The sequence below is a fragment of the Ctenocephalides felis genome, unplaced genomic scaffold, assembly GCF_003426905.1.
Source record: "Ctenocephalides felis isolate EL2017-DRISC unplaced genomic scaffold, ASM342690v1 CF-g0.4_SCAFFOLD_03573, whole genome shotgun sequence".
NCBI lineage: Eukaryota > Metazoa > Arthropoda > Insecta > Siphonaptera > Pulicidae > Ctenocephalides > Ctenocephalides felis.
This window is the reverse complement of record NW_020539727.1, coordinates 13,518,288-13,526,399: the sequence shown is the minus strand read 5'-3', so window position 1 is coordinate 13,526,399 and position 8,112 is coordinate 13,518,288. Positions and strand designations below refer to the sequence as shown.

Below are 8,112 nucleotides of genomic sequence, written 5' to 3'. Positions count from 1 at the left end.
GAATCGAATGAGACCAACATTTGGAAAAAGTATATATGTATATATTTTTCAGCTTAGGACGACCTGGTGAGTTTTTGGTAAAGTTTCCCTGGCACAATTTTTTGTAATTGACTGTTGAATTTTTTTTTCAAAAGTAAGTAATTATAAATGAAACAAGTTCATAATTCTGCATAAAACAATAATAAAGTTATAAATAATTAAATAAGTAACAGAAAAATCAGTTTTTGAACATTTTGATTTAAAAATTTGTAATAAATCTGCATGAATCAATTTCTATTAAAAATTAGTATCGTTAAATACCTGCAGTATATTTATCATAAATGGAATCATTTTTTAATAATTATAAATAAGATAAATTGATGATTTATAAATGGTACCAGTTAATAATTATAAATGGAGCAAGTTAATATTCATGAGTGGATTAAGATAATTATATTATATTAATATTTATAATATAAATATAAATATAAATATAAATATAAATATAAATATAAATATAAATATAAATATAAATATAAATATAAATATAAATATAAATATAAATATAAATATAAATATAAATATAAATATAAATATAAATATAAATATAAATATAAATATAAATATGAATATAAATATAAATATAAATATAAATATATAAATATTGAGTATTTAATTATGATCCATTTTCTTCTAGGGTAATAGCAAGCAAACTGGTTTTGGACACTACGATAAAGATGGAAAATGGATAAGAATGTAAGTTTTTTTTTACTTTAATCATAATCCATTTTTATATAAACATAAATATAGATATCATTAAAGAAGAAGATCATTTTCAGACAATTTACATCATTTTTATACAATTTCAATATTTTCGAATAATTTGCAATTTTTTCAGTTGATTTAGATTATTTTCAGACAATTTATATCAATTTTATATAATTCACAACATTTTCAGACAATACATTCAACAATTTATATACCACAATAGTCATTAGACAACATTCAACAATTTATATACCACAATATGCAACAACTCAGATTTCTTTAAATTAAGCATTAAATTTAAATCTTAACTGTAATTTAATTCTAAAGCTCACTTATATACTTCAAATTAAATAATTTTATCTTTGCAATTCAGTTTATTAAGTTAATGGTCATAAGTGGATTCAAATAATTATATTCTGTTGTTGTTAATTGATATATATATATATATATATATATATATATATATATATATATATATATAGGTATCATATAGATATCAAAGAAGAAGAGCATTTTCATACATTTACATCATTTTTATACAAATTACAACATTTTCAAATAATTTATAACATTTTCATACAAAATGTAACATTTTCACACAATTTGCAATATTTTCAGACAACCTACAATATTTTCAGAAATGCTACATTATTGTGAAATAATTCGCGACATTTTCTGACAATTTACAACATTTTTAAACAATAAATTCAGATTTATTTCAATTATGCATACAAATTTCAAATTTAAATTTTAACTGTAATTTAATTCTAAAGCACACTCATATACTTCAATTTTATCTTTGCAATTCAGTTTATATAGTTCTTAGAAATTGTAATTTATTCAAATGAAAGGATATGAGAAAGTATTATTATAAACGATAAACAGTATAATTAGGGTACTATTTAACAACTATGTTAAAAACAACAACGATTTTAACAATTCGTTCGGTTTGAATTTGCCGCCATCGCCACCGACAAACTAACGTCAAAGTCTGTTTCGCGTGACGCGCAGAGAGATGGCGCTGCTGCCGTACCATTGGCGCGGTAACCCGGATTTTGTCCTTTCTCTTGCCGGCCGCCATGGAGTTAACATCGAAGAGAAAAATCAAGAAAAAAAACAAAAAAAAGCGAAAAATTTGTCGGTGAATAATTAATTGTGTTTTAGTATTTCAAGACAGTGATGGATTTTTATTGTGTAGTGCATTATTGTGCCCAAGTGTTTTCATTTTTGAGTGTACGATAATTGAATAGTGTGAATTGACGCGTTCGATTTATTTCTTTCAACAAATCAATAAATTGAAAATCATATTCGTGATCTAAATGAAAACTTGCTCGTAGTTTTGATGTTATTTCGCTTATTATTAGTTAATTAATATTCGTATATACAGGTTTGCTAACAATTCAAATTACGCAATGCGACATAACACTGAAAGTTCTTGCTGAAAATGCATCACACATTTCAACAATGCATGTTATTGTTCTCAATCTCCAGTGTTCTGTTTTATAATATTATCATTTTTTAGGGCATTTTAAATCAGCTTCTGCAACCGTTGCATAAGAATGTAATTGTTTGAATTGTTTAAAATTACGCAATTTTATTACATGTAAAGCACATTTTACGTTCTATATATCATATTTTTTACTGTTTTCAAATATTTAAAATTATTCATTTAACTGAACTTTATTTATTTTCAGGTGACTCTCATGAGGACTGTGATAAGTTTGAAACACTCATTTGTATAAATATTTAGTAGAAGTTTATGCGACAACAATGGACTTCATTGTGAACATGACCTTTGAATGCCCAGGATTTTTGCCTCCTCGATTTTGTTGCCTTGACCAATGCCCAGAATGCTTGCCTCCCCATCTTGGTTGTTGCTTTGTCTAGAGTCTTATTTTATTTCCCATAACGTTTGCCTCCCGTCTTGGTCGTTTTGTCTAATTGCCTCCTCGTCTTTGTCCTCCAATGCCTTATTTATGAATGCCCAGGTGGTTGTCTGGTTCTCCAATGTCTTAGCGAATGCTCTGCATCTTTGCCTCCCCGTTTTGACTGTTTTGTCTAGAGCCTTATTTTAATGCCCGTAATGTTCGTCTCCGCGTCTTGGTTGCTTTGTCTAATTTCCAGGATCTTTGCTGTCTCGTCTTTGTTGCCCTGCCCTATTGACCACGATCTTTGCCTTGTCATCTTTGTTGCCCTGCCCAATGGCCCACGATCTTTGCCTTGCCGTTTTTGTTGTCCTGCCCAATGGCCCACGATCTTTGCCATCCTTGTTGCCCTGCTTAATGCCCACGTTGCTCTGCCCAATGGCCCAAGGGGTTTGCCTCCCGTCTTTGTTGCCCTGCCCAATGGCCCACGATCTTTGCTCCCCGTCTTTGTTGCACTGTTCAATGGCCCAAGGTCTTAGCTGTCTTGATTGCTAAATCTAAAGCCTTATTCAAATGCCCAGAATGTTTGCCTCTTCAATTCGGTTACCTTGTCCAAAGCCTTATTTAAATGTCCAGAAGTTTTGACATCCCGTCTTGGTATCTGTTTACATAACAAAAGCAATGCCTGCATCACTAACATGAATCTTTTCCTTACAGATTCTTCCAATTCAACCATCAACGCACCGAATAAACAACGCACCGACCTCTTCATCAGGGACCTCTCTCTAATTAAACAGTATGTATCTGTCTATACATTAATGCTTGCATCGCTAATATGAATCTTTTCTTTATAGATTCTTCCAATTCAACCATCAACGCACCGAATAAACAACACACCGACCTCTTCATCAGGGACCTCTCTCTAATTACAGAGTATGTATATGTCTATATAACGAAAGCAATGCCTGCATCGCTAACATGAATCTTTTCTTTACAGATTCTCCCAATTCAACCATCAACGCACCGAATAAACAACACACCGACCTCTTCATCAGGGACCTCTCTCTAATTACAGAGTATGTATATGTCTATATAACGAAAGCAATGCCTGCATCGCTAACATGAATCTTTTCTTTACAGATTCTCCCAATTCAACCATCAACGCACCGAATAAACAACACACCGACCTCTTCATCAGGGACCTCTCTCTAATTACAGAGTATGTATATGTCTATATAACGAAAGCAATGCCTGCATCGCTAACATGAATCTTTTCTTTACAGATTCTCCCAATTCAACCATCAACGCACCGAATAAACAACACACCGACCTCTTCATCAGGGACCTCTCTTTAATTATAAAGTATGTATCTGTCTATATAATAATGCCTGCATCGCTAACAAGAATCTTTTCTTTACAGATTCTTCCAATTCAACCATCAACGCACCGAATAGATTCTTCCAATTCAACCATCAACGCACCGAATAAACAACACACCGATCTCTTCATCAGGGACCTCTCTTTAATTATAAAGTATGTATCTGTCTATATAATAATGCCTGCATCGCTAACAAGAATCTTTTCTTTACAGATTCTTCCAATTCAACCATCAACGCACCGAATAGATTCTTCCAATTCAACCATCAACGCACCGAATAAACAACACACCGATCTCTTCATCAGGGACCTCTCTCTAATTATAAAGTATGTATCTGTCTATATAACAATGCCTGCATCGCTAACATGAATCTTTTCTTTACAGATTCTTCCAATTCAACCATCAACGCACCGACCTCTTCATCAGGGACCTCTCTCTAATTATAAAGTATGTATCTGTCTATATAACATGAATCTTTTCTTTACAGATTCTTCCAATTCAACCATCAACGCACCGAATAGATTCTTCCAATTCAACCATCAACGCACCGAATAAACAACACACCGATCTCTTCATCAGGGACCTCTCTCTAATTATAAAGTATGTATCTGTCTATATAACAATGCCTGCATCGCTAACATGAATCTTTTCTTTACAGATTCTTCCAATTCAACCATCAACGCGCCGAATAAACAACACACCGACCTCTTCATCAGGGACCTCTCTCTAATTATAAAGTATGTATCTGTCTATATAACAATGCCTGCATCGCTAACATGAATCTTTTCTTTACAGATTCTTCCAATTCAACCATCAACGCACCGACCTCTTCATCAGGGACCTCTCTCTAATTATAAAGTATGTATCTGTCTATATAACATGAATCTTTTCTTTACAGATTCTTCCAATTCAACCATCAACGCACCGAATAGATTCTTCCAATTCAACCATCAACGCACCGAATAAACAACACACCGATCTCTTCATCAGGGACCTCTCTCTAATTATAAAGTATGTATCTGTCTATATAACAATGCCTGCATCGCTAACATGAATCTTTTCTTTACAGATTCTTCCAATTCAACCATCAACGCGCCGAATAAACAACACACCGACCTCTTCATCAGGGACCTCTCTCTAATTATAAAGTATGTATCTGTCTATATAACAATGCCTGCATCGCTAACATGAATCTTTTCTTTACAGATTCTTCCAATTCAACCATCAACGCACCGACCTCTTCATCAGGGACCTCTCTCTAATTATAAAGTATGTATCTGTCTATATAACAATGCCTGCATCGCTAACATGAATCTTTTCTTTACAGATTCTTCCAATTCAACCATCAACGCACCGAATAGATTCTTCCAATTCAACCATCAGCGCACCGAATAAACAACACACCGACCTCTTCATCAGGGACCTCTCTCTAATTATAAAGTATGTATCTGTCTATATAACAATGCCTGCATCGCTGACATGAATCTTTTCTTTACAGATTCTTCCAATTCAACCATCAACGCACCGAATAAACAACACACCGACCTCTTCATCAGGGACCTCTCTCTAATTATAAAGTATGTATCTGTCTATATAACAATGCCTGCATCGCTAACATGAATCTTTTCTTTACAGATTCTTCCAATTCAACCATCAACGCACCGACCTCTTCATCAGGGACCTCTCTCTAATTATAAAGTATGTATCTGTCTATATAACAATGCCTGCATCGCTAACATGAATCTTTTCTTTACAGATTCTTCCAATTCAACCATCAACGCACCGACCTCTTCATCAGGGACCTCTCTCTAATTATAAAGTATGTATCTGTCTATATAACATGAATCTTTTCTTTACAGATTCTTCCAATTCAACCATCAACGCACCGAATAGATTCTTCCAATTCAACCATCAACGCACCGAATAAACAACACACCGATCTCTTCATCAGGGACCTCTCTCTAATTATAAAGTATGTATCTGTCTATATAACAATGCCTGCATCGCTAACATGAATCTTTTCTTTACAGATTCTTCCAATTCAACCATCAACGCGCCGAATAAACAACACACCGACCTCTTCATCAGGGACCTCTCTCTAATTATAAAGTATGTATCTGTCTATATAACAATGCCTGCATCGCTAACATGAATCTTTTCTTTACAGATTCTTCCAATTCAACCATCAACGCACCGACCTCTTCATCAGGGACCTCTCTCTAATTATAAAGTATGTATCTGTCTATATAACATGAATCTTTTCTTTACAGATTCTTCCATTCAACCATCAACGCACCGAATAGATTCTTCCAATTCAACCATCAACGCACCGAATAAACAACACACCGATCTCTTCATCAGGGACCTCTCTCTAATTATAAAGTATGTATCTGTCTATATAACAATGCCTGCATCGCTAACATGAATCTTTTCTTTACAGATTCTTCCAATTCAACCATCAACGCGCCGAATAAACAACACACCGACCTCTTCATCAGGGACCTCTCTCTAATTATAAAGTATGTATCTGTCTATATAACAATGCCTGCATCGCTAACATGAATCTTTTCTTTACAGATTCTTCCAATTCAACCATCAAACGCACCGACCTCTTCATCAGGGACCTCTCTCTAATTATAAAGTATGTATCTGTCTATATAACAATGCCTGCATCGCTAACATGAATCTTTTCTTTACAGATTCTTCCAATTCAACCATCAACGCACCGAATAGATTCTTCCAATTCAACCATCAGCGCACCGAATAAACAACACACCGACCTCTTCATCAGGGACCTCTCTCTAATTATAAAGTATGTATCTGTCTATATAACAATGCCTGCATCGCTGACATGAATCTTTTCTTTACAGATTCTTCCAATTCAACCATCAACGCACCGAATAAACAACACACCGACCTCTTCATCAGGGACCTCTCTCTAATTATAAAGTATGTATCTGTCTATATAACAATGCCTGCATCGCTAACATGAATCTTTTCTTTACAGATTCTTCCAATTCAACCATCAACGCGCCGAATAAACAACACACCGACCTCTTCATCAGGGACCTCTCTCTAATTATAAAGTATGTATCTGTCTATATAACAATGCCTGCATCGCTAACATGAATCTTTTCTTTACAGATTCTTCCAATTCAACCATCAACGCACCGACCTCTTCATCAGGGACCTCTCTCTAATTATAAAGTATGTATCTGTCTATATAACATGAATCTTTTCTTTACAGATTCTTCCAATTCAACCATCAACGCACCGAATAAACAACACACCGACCTCTTCATCAGGGACCTCTCTCTAATTATAAAGTATGTATCTGTCTATATAACAATGCCTGCATCGCTAACATGAATCTTTTCTTTACAGATTCTTCCAATTCAACCATCAACGCACCGAATAAACAACACACCGACCTCTTCATCAGGGACCTCTCTCTAATATAAAGTATGTATCTGTCTATATAACAATGCCTGCATCGCTAACATGAATCTTTTCTTTACAGATTCTTCCAATTCAACCATCAACGCACCGACCTCTTCATCAGGGACCTCTTCTCTCTAATTATAAAGTATGTATCTGTCTATATAAACATGAATCTTTCTTCACAGATTCTTCCAATTCAACCATCAACGCACCGAATAAACAACACACCGACCTCTTCATCAGGGACCTTCTCTAATTATAAAGTATGTATCTGTCTATATAACAATGCCTGCATCGCTAACATGAATCTTTTCTTTACAGATTCTTCCAATTCAACCATCAACGCACCGAATAAACAACACACCGACCTCTTCATCAGGGACCTCTCTTAATTATAAAGTATGTATCTGTCTATATAACAATGCCTGCATCGCTAACATGAATCTTTTCTTTACAGATTCTTCCAATTCAACCATCAACGCACCGAATAAACAACACACCGACCTCTTCATCAGGGACCTCTCTCTAATTATAAAGTATGTATCTGTCTATATAACAATGCCTGCATCGCTAACATGAATCTTTTCTTTACAGATTCTTCCAATTCAACCATCAACGCACCGAATAAACAACACACCGACCTCTTCATCAGGGACCTCTCTCTAATTATAAAGTATGTAT

At 34.4% G+C, this 8,112-nt stretch overlaps 1 long non-coding RNA gene across 1 annotated transcript; it reads left to right on the top strand.

Moving 5' to 3' along the window:
• Positions 1–3,392: 3,392 nt before the first annotated feature.
• Positions 3,393–6,899, top strand: LOC113389325. Its single transcript, XR_003368236.1, has 4 exons — positions 3,393–3,831; positions 5,352–5,430; positions 6,724–6,802; positions 6,861–6,899. It is a non-coding gene; the product is annotated as an uncharacterized LOC113389325 (long non-coding RNA).
• Positions 6,900–8,112: the final 1,213 nt, after the last annotated feature.